Raw genomic sequence first — 16,794 nt, 5'->3', positions numbered from 1 at the left:
ACCAAAGTTGAAATGAAAGAAAAATCTTAAGGGCAGCCAGAGAGAAAGGTCGGGTTACCCACAAAGGGAAGCCCATCAGAATAACAGCAGACCTCTCGGCAGAAACTCTACAAGCCAGAAGAGAGTGGGGGCCAATATTCAACGTTCTTAAAGAAAAGAATTTTAAACCCAGAATTTCATATCCAGCCAAACTAAGCTTCATCAGTGAAGGAGAAATAAAATTCTTTACAGATAAGCAAATGCTTAGAGATTTTGTCACCACCAGGCCTGCCTTACAAGAGACCCTGAAGGAAGCCCTAAACATGGAAAGGAACAACCGGTACCAGCCATTGCAAAAACATGCCAAAATGTAAAGACCATCGAAGCTAGGAAGAAACTGCATCAACTAACGAGCAAAATAACCAGTTAATATCATAATGACAGGATCAAGTTCACACATAACAATATTAACCTTAAATGTCAATGGACTAAATGCTCCAATTAAAAGACATAGACTGGCAAACTGGATCAAGAGTCAAGACCCATCAGTCTGCTGTATTCAGGAGACCCATCTCACATGCAAGACATACATAGGCTCAAAATAAAGGGATGGAGGAAGATCTACCAAGCAAATGGAAACAAAAAAAAGCAGGGGTTGCAATCCTAGTCTCTGATAAAACAGACTTTAAACCATCAAAGATCAAAAGAGACAAAGAAGGCCATTACATAATGGTAAAGGGATCAATTCAACAGGAAGAGCTAACTCTCCTAAATATCTATGCACCCAATACAGGAGCACCCAGATTCATAAAGCAAGTCCTTAGAGACCTACAAAGAGACTTAGACTCCCATACAATAATAATGGGAGACTTCAACACTCCACTGTCAACATTAGACAGATCAACGAGACAGAAAGTTAACAAGGATATCCAGGAATTGAACTCATCTCTGCACCAAGCGGACCTAATAGACATCTATAGAACTCTCCACCCCAAATCAACAGAATATACATTCTTCTCAGCACCACATCGCACTTATTCCAAAATTGACCACATAATTGGAAGTAAAGCACTCCTCAGCAAATGTACAAGAACAGAAATTGTAACAAACTGTCTCTCAGACCACAGTGCAATCAAACTAGAACTCAGGACTAAGAAACTCAATCCAAACCGCTCAACTACATGGAAACTGAACAACCTGCTCCTGAATGACTACTGGGTACAAAACGAAATGAAAGCAGAAATAAAGATGTTCTTTGAAACCAATGAGAACAAAGATACAACATACCAGAATCTCTGGGACACTTTTAAAGCAGTGTGTAGAGGGAAATTTATAGCACTAAATGCCCACAAGAGAAAGCAGGAGAGATCTAAAATTGACACTCTAACATCACAATTAAAAGAACTAGAGAGGCAAGAGCAAACACATTCAAAAGCTAGCAGAAGGCAAGAAATAACTAAGATCAGAGCAGAACTGAAGGAGATAGAGACACAAAAAACCCTCCAAAAAATCAATGAATCCAGGAGTTGGTTTTTTGAAAAGATCAACAAAATTGACAGACCGCTAGCTAGACTAATAAAGAAGAAAAGAGAGAAGAATCAAATAGACGCAATAAAAAATGATAAAGGGGATATCACCACCGACCCCACAGAAATACAAACAACCATCAGAGAATACTATAAATGCCTCTACGCAAATCAACTAGAAAATCTAGAAGAAATGGATAATTTCCTGGACACTTACACTCTCCCAAGACTAAACCAGGAAGAAGTTGAATCCCTGAATAGACCAATAGCAGGCTCTGAAATTGAGGCAACAATTAATAGCCTACCCACGAAAAAAAGTCCAGGACCAGATGGATTCACAGCTGAATTCTACCAGAGGTACAAGGAGGAGCTGGTACCATTCCTTCTGAAACTATTTCAATCAATAGAAAAAGAGGGAATCCTCCCTAACTCTTTTTATGAGGCCAACATCATCCTGATACCAAAGCCTGGCAGAGACACAACAAAAAAAGAGAATTTTAGACCAATATCCCTGATGAACATCGATGCAAAAATCCTCAATAAAATACTGGCAAACCGGATTCAGCAGCACATCAAAAAGCTTATCCACCATGATCAAGTGGGCTTCATCCCTGGGATGCAAGGCTGGTTCAACATTCGCAAATCAATAAACGTAATCCAGCATATAAACGGAACCAAAGACAAGAACCACATAATTATCTCAATAGATGCAGAAAAGGCTTTTGACAAAATTCAACAGCCCTTTATGCTAAAAACGCTCAATAAATTTGGTATTGATGGAACGTACCTCAAAATAATAAGAGCTATTTATGACAAACCCACAGCTAATATCATACTGAATGGGCAAAAACTGGAAAAATTCCCTTTGAAAACTGGCACAAGACAGGGATGCCCTCTCTCACCACTCCTATTCAACATAGTGTTGGAAGTTCTGGCTAGGGCAATCAGGCAAGAGAAAGAAATCAAGGGTATCCAGTTAGGAAAAGAAGAGGTCAAATTGTCCCTGTTTGCAGATGACATGATTGTATATTTAGAAAACCCCATCATCTCAGCCCAAAATCTCCTTAAGCTGATAAGCAACTTCAGCAAAGTCTCAGGATACAAAATTAATGTGCAAAAATCACAAGCATTCTTATACACCAGTAACAGAGAAGCAGAGAGCCAAATCAGGAATGAACTTCCATTCACAATTGCTTCAAAGAGAATAAAATACCTAGGAATCCAGCTTACAAGGGATGTAAAGGACCTCTTCAAGGAGAACTACAAACCACTGCTCAGTGAAATCAAAGAGGACACAAACAAATGGAAGAACATACCATGCTCATGGATAGGAAGAATCAATATCGTGAAAATGGCCATACTGCCCAAGGTGATTTATAGATTCAATGCCATCCCCATCAAGCTACCAATGACTTTCTTCACAGAATTGGAAAAAACTGCTTTAAAGTTCATATGGAACCACAAAAGAGCCCGCATTGCCAAGACAATCCTAAGTCAAAAGGACAAAGCTGGAGGCGTCACGCTACCTGACTTCAAACTATACTACAAGGCTACAGTAACCAAAACAGCATGGTACTGGTACCACAACAGAGATATAGACCAATGGAACAGAACTGAGTCCTCAGAAATAATACCACACATCTACAGCCATCTGATCTTTGACAAACCTGAGAGAAACAAGAAATGGGAAAGGATTCCCTATTTAATAAATGGTGTTGGGAAAATTGGCTAGCCATAAGTAGAAAGCTGAAACTGGATCCTTTCCTTACCCCTTATACGAAAATTAATTCAAGATGGATTAGAGACTTAAATGTTAGACCTAATACCATAAAAACCCTAGAAGAAAATCTAGGTAGTACCATTCAGGACATAGGCATGGGCAAGGACTTCATGTCTAAAACACCAAAAGCAACGGCAGCAAAAGCAAAAATGACACATGGGATCTAATTAAACTAAAGAGCTTTTGCACAGCTAAAGAAACTACCATCAGAGTGAACAGGCAACCTACAGAATGGGAAAAATTCTTGCAACCTACTCATCTGACAAAGGGCTAATATCCAGAATCTACAAAGAACTCAAACAAATATACAAGAAAAAACAAACAACCCCATCAAAAAGTGGGCAAAGGATATGAACAGACATTTTTCAAAAGAAGACATCCATACAGCCAACAGACACATGAAAAAATGCTCATCATCACTCGCCATCAGAGAAATGCAAATCAAAACCACAATGAGATACCATCTCACACCAGTTAGAATGGCAATCATTAAGAAGTCAGGAAACAACAGGTGTTGGAGAGGATGTGGAGAAATAGGAACACTTTTACACTGTTGGTGGGATTGTAAACTAGTTCAACCATTATGGAAAACAGTATGGCGATTCCTCAAGGATCTAGAACTAGATGTACCATATGACCCAGCCATCCCACTACTGGGTATATACCCAAAGGATTATAAATTACTCTACTACAAAGACACATGCACACGTATGTTTATTGCGGCACTATTCACAATAGCAAAGACTTGGAATCAACCCAAATGTCCATCTGTGACAGACTGGATTAAGAAAATGTGGCACATATACACCATGGAATACTATGCAGCCATCAAAAAGGATGAGTTTGCATCCTTTGTAGGGACATGGATGCAGCTGGAAACCATCATTCTTAGCAAACTATCACAAGAAGAGAAAACCAAACACCGCATGTTCTCACTCATAGGTGGGAACTAAACAATGAGATCACTTGGACTCGGGAAGGGGAACATCACACACTGGGGCCTATCATGGGGAGGGGGGAGGAGGGAGGGATTGCATTGGGGAGTTATACATGATATAAACGTCATGCACATGTACCCTAGAACTTAAAGTATAATAAAAAAAAAAAAAAGAAAAAAAAAAAAAAGAAATAAGGGCATTCTGAATGGACTCAGAAAAAGTCAAAAATTTTGAACTTTGCAAGCATCCCTAAACCTTCCTTGCTAGTAGAACAAACTCCTTCTTTCATATCTGAGGTTATCTTTTCCTTGGTTGAAAACTCAGAATCTCATTTTATGCTGTTGTCTTGTGAGAGTGTCTTATTCTCTTACCTCCATCAAGACCCATCTTCATTGCCTCAAGACTTGTATGTCAAGCCAGATATCCTCAGGTACAGGAAAGACATAGCACAGACTCCCAGAGAATTGCACGATTTAGTTAACAGCAAACATCTGGGGAGTACGGAGTATTGTGAGACTAAATTCTAAGTGTATTAGACCAAGGAGAATAGAATATAATATGAGGTCAGCCTGAATTTATTGATATGGGTGCACTTACCAGAGATTCTGGATTTAATGTGTCAGCATAACTAGCTGGACGTGGTGCTGACAGTGTGGTTAGTTGACTGAAACTTGGGCTACATTCTACAAGGCTGAGATGTCACAACTTCTATGGCATAATGTAGAGTATGAGTCAACAAATTATGGTCCATGGGTCAAGTCTGTGAGTTAGGAACAGTTTTCATAATTTAAAGAAGAAGGAGGAGAGAAGGAGGAGGAGGGAGAATAGAAGGAGAAAGAGGAGACAGAAAGCCTTTGTGGTCCACAAAGCCTAAAATATATACCCTCCGGACATTTACAGAAAGAGTTTGAGGACCTTTGATATAGAGAAAGAAATCCAAAGGTTTGGGGGTGGCTATGAATAATGGAATAGATTTATCCTGTGCAAACTCCCCTTTTCTCTACATCTTCTAAGTGTGTTTGTAGCCATGGCTCAGGGTCATGTGCACTCAGGCCGAGCATCGCTGGGGAGAAGGTGTCTCTTCTCCTGCCTCACCGTTTGCACTGAAGGGAGACTAATGACATTCAGAGAGTCCACCTTGTCTGTATCTCTGTTCCCTTCTGGTATCCCTTGGGAGATGGGGGACATGGAATGTAAAAAAAAAAAAAAAAACCACACAAAAAAGCAATGAGTCTTTGAGTAAGGACAGATTATCTGTTGGTTTTTTTATTCCTTTAATTAACGTGGTTTCCTGAGAAGATAAGGGAAGAGAAGACTTAGACATTACTGGAACCCATTCCTTAAGACACTGAATTCAGGCAGAGGTAAAGTACCTGTGCATAGCTCCACATACCTCCTTAATCAATACTGTGGCTGATAAAGTGATGGCTGATTAGGGTTTAGTTTTCATGGTTACCACAAATTCTTTTTTGGGGAGAAATTCTGTTGTTTTTCCAGCTTACCTTTTCCAACTCACATGCTTTTAAAAGCAATGTTTGCAGTTTCTGCCACTCCAATGTCAATGAGAGAATTTATTTTATAATGTGTATGAACTCGCAGCTTCTCAGAAAAAGAGCATTGTTTTGGGAATGAAGTCATCTGTTTGGAGAGCAAAGCCTCAAGTATCATGCAAGGGGCGGGAACCCAGTGCCCTCTGCCTGCTCAACCCTTTGGCACACAGAGCCATTGTCAAAACCTGTTTCCAGAGCAACTGAATTCTCTCTTGAAATTACTTGGCAGTTGACAAGCTCCTCTCCCTAAGGGTCTGGAGTAACCCCTTTCAAGGGTCTTATTTTAATGCAGCTTGTCCCTAATGGAGACCAAGATCATTGCCAGCTGAAGAATTTACCAATACTCTCAAGTTGGCTCACCTGATACATTTTTATAGTGGAGATCAAGGTGTGTGTTTGGGATTTGGACTCTATTTGATGTCTTCATCATCTCAGAAACATGTATGTCCTGAAGTCAAAACAATAGCTGGCTTTTTGGGTTATTTGCAGGATAATATTGTATCTGGATACACAATGTTGGCAGCCTTTGAGAGGAATTGCTCCCATGCATTTTTCCAAACTGTGTATGGAGTAAATAGCCATTCACGATTACAGACTCTGTTTTCTGACTGTGGCACAGTGGGGTCTGGCGAAAGGAGAAGACTGGGCCTTCCTTTGACTTTGTAAGTCTTCGCTTTAAAAAATCATTTAACAAAACACAATAAAAGCTTAATTTAAAAACGGATGTCCAGGATGAATTGCTAGGTCAAAACTAACAAAAGTGGAATTTAATATAAGCGTAAAAATCCTGTGATTAAGTTAAAAATCAGCTTCCTAAATAACTACCAGGTGGGGAAGTTCTTGATTTTACAGTCACAGTGAATCTTTTTCTATTAAGGGAGGCCAACTTGCATGACTTCTTCAACCAGCCCCCCAGAAAAACCTCTCCTGGGCCATGTGCAAACAAAGAATAATTTAAATCTCATTAGAGAAAAAAAGATTAAACAGAACTCTTCATTGTTGAATGGTATCCATTAATTAAGGGCAAAAGAGTAAAAGCATTTTAACTATACAGCTGAACTAACAGAATTTGATATTTAGGCTATTAAACCTAAAATCCAGGTCAATCATTGAAAATAAAATTGGACACATATAGAAAGTAAAAACATAACTGAGAAAATACAAATGGATACACAGATAAAAGGAGAAGGCATTGGGGTCCCATGGACAATCTTCCTGAGCTAAGTATGTTGGGGAAACGTAGGTCTCTTGATTAAACCCAGGTTGGTTTTGGCATTCTGGGGGACCAAAGAGGGAAATGGGTTCCATTAAGTTACATGATGATGGCTGCAGCCAATCAAAAGTAAGACCTATTAGAAAGGCCCTGCATAGCTCATCTAGGACAGGCCTTTCACATGCCATGGTGAATTACACTTCTTTTTTTTTTTTTTTTTTTTGAGACGGAGTCTTGCTCTGTCGCCCAGGCTGGAGTGCAGTGGCCGGATCTCAGCTCACTGCAAGCTCCGCCTCCCGGGTTTACGCCATTCTCTCGCCTCAGCCTCCCGAGTAGCTGGGACTACAGGCGCCCGCCATCTCGCCCGGCTAATTTTTTGTATTTTTTTAGTAGAGACGGGGTTTCACCGTGTTAGCCAGGATGGTCTCGATCTCCTGACCTCGTGATCCACCCGTCTCGGCCTCCCAAAGTGCTGGGATTACAGGCTTGAGCCACCGCGCCCGGCCGGTGAATTACACTTTCAAGGCACCTTCACTTTCATGTTCTCTTTTGTTCCTCCTGTCTTACAGATGTGATCACTGAAGGACTGAGAGCAGAAATATCTTCCAGTTTCCAGAGCCAATTAGCAGCAGGGCTAGGTCTGGTCCCCTTGGTCCCTGCTTTTTTGTATTGATTACCTCTCTTAGAAGATTGCATCTTACAAAAGGTTATTACCTTATCTAGGAAATGTTAACACTAATTCCTACCTTGAATTAAAATTTGTTGGGGAGTTGGGGTGGGGAGTGAGGATAAGACTTAAGCACCTGCCTCCCAAGCTGTCTTCCCTGGGATAGTCTGAGCCACTTCTTGTCTTCTAGGTCCCAGGTTCTTATTTCCTTTCAGTGGGGTCTACAGATCGACTGGGAGTTGGCAAAATCAGCTGATGCTTTGGGGTTGACGATGCTTGGTTGCCTCTTCTTGAGCCAGTAGATCCTGGGGTAGCCTGTCATACGATGCAATGGGATTCACAGAAACTACACTCTGTGCCAATGCCTTTGTCTTTTCAGAGAGCAGAAATTCTGGTGGGTACTGAATTGGAGATATCTCTGCTGTTTTATCTCATCCTTCCTGTTCTTTCCTCTTACATTGTCCCCCTTTTCCCATCAATGTTCCCTTTTCTGGCTTATCTAGAATATTCCATTTTGTATATGTGGAGTATTGGCTCAATAATGAGCACTTATACTTTTCAGATGGGTTTGGGGATTGTCAGCCACATAACCTCATCGCTGGTCTTATATGGATTCCCATGATATCATCTCTGGGTCCTGTGGGGGTGAATCTCAACCTGTCAAACCAGTTCTGCTGAGTCACAGGCTCATTTACTTCATTACTCACTTCAACACCCTTCTTTTGCTCTCATCTCTCCCCACTTCAGTCATATGTCATTCCATATCTCTATGTTTCAGAAACTTAATTGCAAACTGAAATTGCATAGATTGGGTTTACTCAGTTTTATTATTACAATACTAAAAAGTATTTATTAAGTGCTTAATTGTGCATGGTGATATATAAAAGGGGCTGTCTTAATGATGTGCAAATAATAATAATCCCTTCTATTTTATTACAGCTAATGCTATTATGTCCATTATCTCCTTTAGTACATCAACTCCAGCTATTTGTGTCTTATACATTTGTCTAAGGAGGTGTGGGATACTCTTGGCACACCCAGAACATTGCTTGCCAGTAAGTCCGATCCCTAAGTCTTACGGCCAAAGGGGCTGTGCAAAGGACCTTGGGATCAATTTTAAGGCTTTTAACATTTCTCTGCCTCTGATCATTAGCTCAAACATGCATCATAGGGAATCAGACTGGAGGGAAGGGGCAGTAGACATCCCCCTACAGTTTAGGACCATGAGAAGGTGAATTGGAGGCAGGGGAAAAATGTGACTTTATTAAAGGTGTTGTTTAATATTCCAGGTTTGGGATCTGTGTCAAGTAGCCTCCAATTAGACTCTTGCTGAACGCAAAAAGGGTTTCACTCAGTAAAACTCTTTAGTGAGATATTAATAAGTATGACACCACAAACGGGATCCATGTCCAAAGAATTTAGGAAATAAACCTTTCTCAACACACATTATTAGCATATTGATGGCTTGGAGAAATCCTTCAGCAAAGGAAACATTTTAAACCTGCCTTAACTCAGAGTTTCCTAAAAGTGTTGGATCACAGAACCATTTGGGCGAGGAGCACCTGTGAGCATCTGCATATCCCAAGTTCTGGAAAGTGCTGAATTTGACTAAGTTTTGTAAGGGAAGGGATGTAATAACGAAAGAAACACACAGCCTTAGGGGTGGTTAAAGAGGAAATGAAGCAGTCAGAAGGCAGAAGGACCCAAGTGCAGGTGGTGGCTGAGGCCCTGCCCAGTGTTTTTGCCGTCGGGAGGCATCTACTGTCCTGAGGTCTCCAGCCCTTGCCATCTCACTGTGCCTTGCCTTTTGAGAAGCATGGATTATTCTTTTTCCTGTCAAAACACACCTTCCATTTAGTAAGAAAGTCAGAAATTTCTAGGATTGGGTCCTGGTAGATTCTGAATCTAGGATGAATGGATTCAAACTTGAACTCCTGATGTTTTAGCTGCGCATGTGACCAGAAAGTAAGGTATTTGCTAGAACTTACATTGCTGACCCTTCACCTACTTTTAGAAACCCTTTTCTCTTTTGCATGTTTTTCCCTGGAGGTTCACTATCAGGCTGCTGCAAACTCACCAGATGACAGGTACCCAGAGCTGCTATTTCTGGAAGCTCTTGACCATGTAAAAATACCAAAAATATTTTTTCCTTGTTAAAGTATAAGAACTAGTCTTAGTGATATTTAAATCGTACATTGATTTTGCTTGGAAAATCCCCAATCTTTGGTCTGTGTTTTAGGATGGACTTTGAGGTTCAATTCCAGGACTTTAGAATATGTTCTTTAGCAAACAACTTGATGTATTTGAATGGTGATTCTAAATTTCTGAAACAGCACTAAAGGATGTTATTTTTTGGTGTGGCTGGGAATAAAAATACCCTGTTAAACTTTTGAACCATACATTCCTCTGCCTCGATAGCTGGGCAGATGGGGAGAGAAACTACTGCTTTTTTTTTTTTTTTTAATTTGGAAGGGGCTGTGTACCGAGTAAAGTTCTCTCCCAACATAGTTTTGCTTTATTTGAAGAAGTTTATTAGACAAGACTAGTCTTCAGGCAATAATAGAGATTCTTCAGGAACCAAATATTTACACTTTGAACTAGCTGTAGAAATGTTTACTGATTCTTGTGAATTTAGCTTAGACACTGCTACCTATTGTATTGAATTCATGCTTTCCTCTTGGGAACAAAGTTTGAGGTAATCTATGAAATGTATAAATAATTAAGGCAATGGAAGATATTTTTAAACTTAAAAATTACGGAGTGATTTTTCCATTGACCAAAGTTTAGGAATGATTTAAAATGAATCTGAGGCTGGCTTTAAACTTCAGAATGCATTTTTCAGGAAAAAAGGACTCTTTGTTTTTATAAATATGTTTTAATTGAATCATCTCTGGGACTCTGTGTGGAGGTTAGGTCTTCCAGGAAGGGGGATGAAACATTTTACAGCTAAGGTCTATTCTGATTATCTTTGATTTGAATTCATTGCTTTTAATTTGCCTTTTCCCCCTATTATTTTTACACGCGTAAATGGAGAGTATTCTGGCTGTCAGTGCTTTGACATTTTTATTAGATAAATTTGAAAGCCATTTATTCAGGCCAATTCCATATTCTCCAAAGCTTCAAATGAAAGAGTGCAATATCCCAGTCATGAAACACCTCAAGAAGGACTTATGTTTATCCTTTAAAATAAGGTTTCACTTGGTATATATTTGGCTGACATATTGCAGTTCTAAAACTTGAGCAGACAAGCATTTTGAAAAGATTATTTCACCAATTTAAAAGTGATTATGTAACATCTGTAAACTCAGTGTACATTTCAGGAAAAATGCTGTTGGCTTTGTTTCATCCTCAAGTCGTACATTAAGCATTGAAACTCAGAAGTGTCCTCTGAGCTGTCATTAGTGATTCTTCAACTGTCCCTTCTCTTTTTCGTGTTTTAGCATAATGATTGCATATGAATGAAATGAGAATTTCATATAGTATAGGTTTCAGTGAAAAGCGATCTAATAACATTATTCTAATCTCTCTCTTTTTGCTCAGGGACTAGCGTCTTTTGTTGTGTTCCTTCAAATCCAGAGTTCCCAAATCTCCAGTACAAATGGCTATTATGCCTGTAAAAAAGCAAGTTGATCTCAGATTCATGCAGATGATAGGCTTACTCTGGACAACTTTGTAAGTGGTCTCATATTGTGTTATTTCCATGTGATGCTTTTCTGATATAGTGGTAATTTGGTGGGATTTCAGGGTTTATAGACCGCTGTTTCACTCTAAGTCATTAAAACAACAAACAGGTTATGCTGGAGAGAATTGGAAGATATCCCTAGTTAGCTTTTGGGGTGATCAAATGTTAAGCAGAAGTGTATTTCTGGTCCCCGTTTTTGTTGAAGGAATGAATGGATGGATGATAAACCAATCGAAGACTCCCTGTCTATCAGAGGCAAGCTGTAGAGAAGCTTACTTAATAAATCTGCTGATAATAAATTTGTATGTACCAGTACTGCTGATTGGTCATGTACCATATATTGCTGTGCCTCAGATGTCCTTGCACTGTTCCTGCTGCCTCATCTTAATCCAGTCCCTCATTGTCTTATACCAAAGATAACTATAACAACGTTCTTGCTGGTCTCTGGCCTCCAACCTCTGGCTTCTTCCAGTTCACAGTGGGTCTAGCACTAGCTGAAAAATCTCCCCAAATGTCCTGTTAATCCTTTTGCAAGGACCTGCAGTGGCTTCCCATTGTCGGCTTCATCATGTTGAAACACCTTATTCTATGTAGTGATGTGATCATACTTGTTCTACGTCAGCCCAACTGAGTATGGCCCTGCACTTATTTATTATTTATTTATTTATTTTTATTCATTTATGTTTTGAGATAGGGTCTTGCTCTTTCTCCCCAGCTGGAGTGCAATGGTGCTATCTTGGCTCACTGCAACCTCTGCCTCTTGAGTTCAAGTGATTCTTGTACCTCAGCCTCCTGAGCAGCTGGGACTCTAGGCGCCTACTTGGTTCATTTTCATATTTTTAGTAGAGATGGGGTTTCGCTATGTTGCCCAGGTTGGTCTCAAACTCCAGGTCTCAAGTGATCTCCCTGCCTCAGCCTCCCAAAGTGCCGGGATTACAGGAATGAGTCACTGCTTGGCCCAGCCCTGAACTTTTATTTACACTCTTTTTTTTTTGGATCAAAGTTTATCCATCAAACAATTTGACAATATGTAGTGGGTCTTAAAATTTCTCCTATTCCTGGGGAAATAATTATTAATATCAAAAAAAGTTCAGTGTATAAAGATGGTCATTGCGGTTATTTATATAATTAAAAGTCACAAACAACCTAAATATTCAGCTGAGGAGAGTTAAGGGTGGCACAGCTTATAAAACATAGACATTAAAAATGATGTGTACAATAAGTTTGTTAGCATAGGAAGTACATTCACGCATCACTTAATGAAGGGGATATATTCTGAGAAATGCATCATTAGGTGATTTCATTGTTGTGTGAACATCATAGTGTACTTACACAAACCTAGATGTTACAGCCTACTATAAAGGTACACAACTCTAGAGTATTCCCTATTGCTCCTAGGTTACAAACCTGTACAGCATATTACTGTACTCAATTCTGTTGGTAACACAATGATATGTATTTGTGCATCTAAACATAGAAAAGGTACAGTAAAAATAAGATATAAAAGATAAAAAATGGCTTACCTGTATATGGCACTTACCATGAATGGGACTTGCCGGACTAGAGGTTGCTCTGAGTGAGTCAGTGAGTGGTGAGTGAAAATGAGGGCCTAGGATGTTACTTTACACTGCTGAAGACTTTATAAGTACTACACACTTAGGCTACACTAAATTGAAGTATTTTTCTTTCTTCAATAATAAATTAACCTTAGCTTACTATAACTTTTTAACTTTATAAACTTAAAAATTTTTAAACTCTTGACTCCCGTAATAACAGTTTAAAACAGAAACATGTTGTATAGGTATACAAAAGTGTTATCTTTTTTTATATTCTTGTTTTTTTTTTTTTTTAAGAGGCAGTATCTCACTTTGTTGCCCAGGCTGGAGTATGCAGTAGTGCGATCATAGCTCACTGCTGAGCTTGAATTCCTGGACTCAAGCAATCCTCCTAAGCAGCTAGGACTACAGGTGCATGCCACCACACCTGGCTAATTTAATTTTTTTTTTGTAGGGACAGGGTCTTGCTATGTTGCTTAGGCTGGTCTCAAACTTCTGGCCTCAAGTTATCTTCCCACCTTGGCTCCCCAAATTGTTGGGATTACAGGTGTGAGCCACTATGCCCAGGCTTTATATCCTCACTCTATAAGCTTTTTCTTATTTTAAAAATGTTTTATTTTTATTTTTTTATTTTTTAAACTTTTTTTTTTGTTAAAAATGAAGACAGAAATACATATGTTAGCTTAGTCCTACACAGGATCAGGATCACCAATATCACTGTCTTCCACCTCCACATCTTGTCCCACTAAGAAGGCCTTTAGGGACAAAAACATGCATGGAGCTGTCATCTTCTAAGATAACAATGCCTTCTTCTGGTATAATTCCTGAAGGACCCACCTGAGGCTGTTTTCTAGTTAACTGTTTTTTTCAATAAGTAGAAGGAGCACACTCTAAAACAATGATAAAATGTATAGTAAATACACAAGCTAGTGACATAGTGGTTTATTATAATTATTAAGTATTATGTACTGTACATGACTATATGTCTTTGCTTTTATATGCAGTGGGTTTGTTTACACCAGCATCACCATAAACGTGTGAGTAATGTGTTGCACTAGGATGTTATGGCAGCTACAGTGTCACTAGGTGACGGAATTTTCTGACTCCATTATAATCTTCTAGGATCGCCATCTATGTGTGGTCCATCATTGACCAAAACATCATTATGTGGCTCATGACTTTATTTATGTTTCAAGAAGAGAGGAAAAATACTAAACTCTATATACAGTATTGATGGCAGCAGCAGCTTGCCTGGAGCAGCTGTTGCCAAGATGCTGACTGCAGCGGGGGAGGCACAGCTGGGCTGCCTGCACCATGGAGCTGGCAGGAACCAGGAACAGGCAGGAGTCCCGCCCTCCTGGGCGCAGTTGCAGCCTCCCTTGCTGCAGTTGTGACATGGGCATCTCTGTACTCTTGGGGGCCTGGGAAGGTCCCCCTACCCCTGTAGGCTTGGAGGTGTCTGCTCCCACTGCCTGGCTTCTTCCCATTCCTGGCACCCACTCCAATCTCAGAGAGAGGTTGGGGCTGAGCCCAGGTGCTGTTGCAGCCTTGCTGGCTATGCACATGCTTGGGGCAGCACTGACACACCAGCTCCCTACCACCTTGGCCCCCTCTGGACTTCGGGTGTCCATGAGCATGGGAGGGAGGCCAAGGTAGGGCTGGGGGCAGCTTGGTGCTGGCCTGTAGGCACCTGTTGGCACAAATAGCCTGAGTGCCATGAATAGTGACAAGAAGCAGACAGACTCTTGGGCGGAAGGAGGTAGGTCCCTGGTAAAGCACGACCTTCAGGCTGGGAAGGGCCTGAAGCCTGGGGCCTGGGCTGCTGGTCCCGCAGACTGGAGTGGGAACCTGTGGTGTTTTTTCTGGGCTCACCTATGGCCACCCATGGGACAATCAGCACACACTTCCTTCCCTCTGAGGCCCATAAATACCCCTGGACTCAGCCAGACTCAAAGAAAGATGACTGGACGAACATCTGCAGAGAGGACCTACCCGTCCCAGGGTCTCCTCTCTGCTGAGAGCTGAAAAGAGACAATGGGATGATCAGCTGTGGAGAGGTGCTACCTGCCCTAGGGTTTCCTCTCTGCTGAGAACTGAAGAGAGATGACAGGCCAACCAGCTGTGGAGAGGAGTTACCCACTCCAGGGTCTCCTCTCTGCTGGGAGCTTAACACTAGTTGGGACATCCTGCCTATGGAGAGGAGCTACCCAGTGGAGTTCTGCTCTGAGCTGTTCTGTTGCTCAATAAATCTCCTCTTAACCTTCCTCACCCTCCACTTGTCCATGTACCTCATTCTTCCTGGATGCAGGACAAGAATTCAGGACCTGCTGAATGGTGGGGCTGAAATAGTTGTAACAAAGACAGGGCTGAAACATGCCCCTTGCTTGCCACATTGCAGGTGACAAGAAGCAGAGAAGATAGAAGGAGAGCAGATTTGTGGTCTTTCGAGGGGCTCAGACATAGGAGCTCCCCAAGCCAGGGCTGTGACTCCCTCTTTGGACTCTGTGGTTCCTGGTGTCTCCAAGCTTCCAGGTGCCACTGCGTTCCTTGGTGCCAGTCATGGAAGCTGCTTGCAGTACACCTGGTCTAGCTGCAGCCTCTCAGGGAGCTGGTGCCCATACTGGCCCCTGGAGCTGCCTGCCCCATTGTGGCAGGCATGCCGGCTACGTGCAGTGGCTGGACCCCATGCTTGCTCACACACCCCTTGCTGCTCTGCACCTGGCTTGCTCTTGGCAGGCATGGGATCGAGGCTGGTAGCTTGAGCTGAGCACAGCCTGCCAGGCTAAGTGGGTAGAAAGAGCCCAGTGGGCCAGAGAAAAATTCAGACAAAGTCGCCACTGGCCACAGAGGTTTCCAGCTGGCAAAATGACACCCCAAGAATCCTGTGACAGTATTAGCTCAACCACTAAAAAAAACAGAGAGAAAAGAACCCTAGAAATTCATATTCCAAAACAAAAGTTATCCATGATAGTAGGATTATGGGCTACTTTTAGTTTTTTTTTTTTAATATACTTTTTAGTGTTGTTGATATTTTTTATATGATCATGCCTTACTTTTGTAATCAGAAAAACTTTTTTTCTGATTTTTTTCTATCCTTATTACCTTTTCTACTAATAAAGATAATCTATACCCATTGTTAACATTTTAGACTGTAGAAATGTATAAAAAAGCATTAAAAAGTAAAAGTCATCCATAATTTTAGTTTAAAAAATCACCTAGTGATAGCCACTGTATTTCTCAAGTTTGCTCTGGTAACAAAATGACACACAATCATGGTGACTTGCAACAGCAAACATTTATCATTCCTTCATGTTACCAGAGGGTTTGGTTGTGGATGTTCTGCAGGTCCTGGGATCTGCTCCTCATACCTTCTCATTCTGGATCTCAGGCTAAAGGAAGGGCCTTGCTCTGGGACATTCCTCTACTCACAGGAAGGAAAGAGGAGAGGCTGAACCAAACCACCCATCACATTTAAAACATTAGCATGGGTCAGCATAGGACACCCCTGTGCATGTTACATTGACAAAGCAAGTCACATGGCCAAGCTCAGCATGACTGGGTCAGGGCAGTATACCTGCTTGGCAGGAGAGGAGAGTTATCTACCATAACCACCAGTAGCATTTTGGTGTACATAGCCTTACAGACTTTTCAATATGCAAGAGCATGCGTACATATACACATGCATACTTTTAAAAAATGAGATGACACATGCTGTAAAATTACTTTTTTTCTTTTGAGATAATGTCATTGTCACCCAGGCTGCAGTGCTGTGGCATGATCAAAGCTCACAGCAGCCTTGACCTCCCAGGTCAGGCGATCTTCCCACTTCAGCCTCCTGAGTAGGTGGGAGCACAGGTGTGCACCAGCATGCCTGGCTAATTTTTGTATTTTTTGTAGAGAACA

The sequence above is a fragment of the Trachypithecus francoisi genome, unplaced genomic scaffold (genome assembly GCF_009764315.1).
Source record: "Trachypithecus francoisi isolate TF-2019V2 unplaced genomic scaffold, Tfra_2.0 Lachesis_group17, whole genome shotgun sequence".
In the NCBI taxonomy this organism is placed as follows: domain Eukaryota; kingdom Metazoa; phylum Chordata; class Mammalia; order Primates; family Cercopithecidae; genus Trachypithecus; species Trachypithecus francoisi.
Note: the sequence above shows the minus strand (reverse complement) of the source record.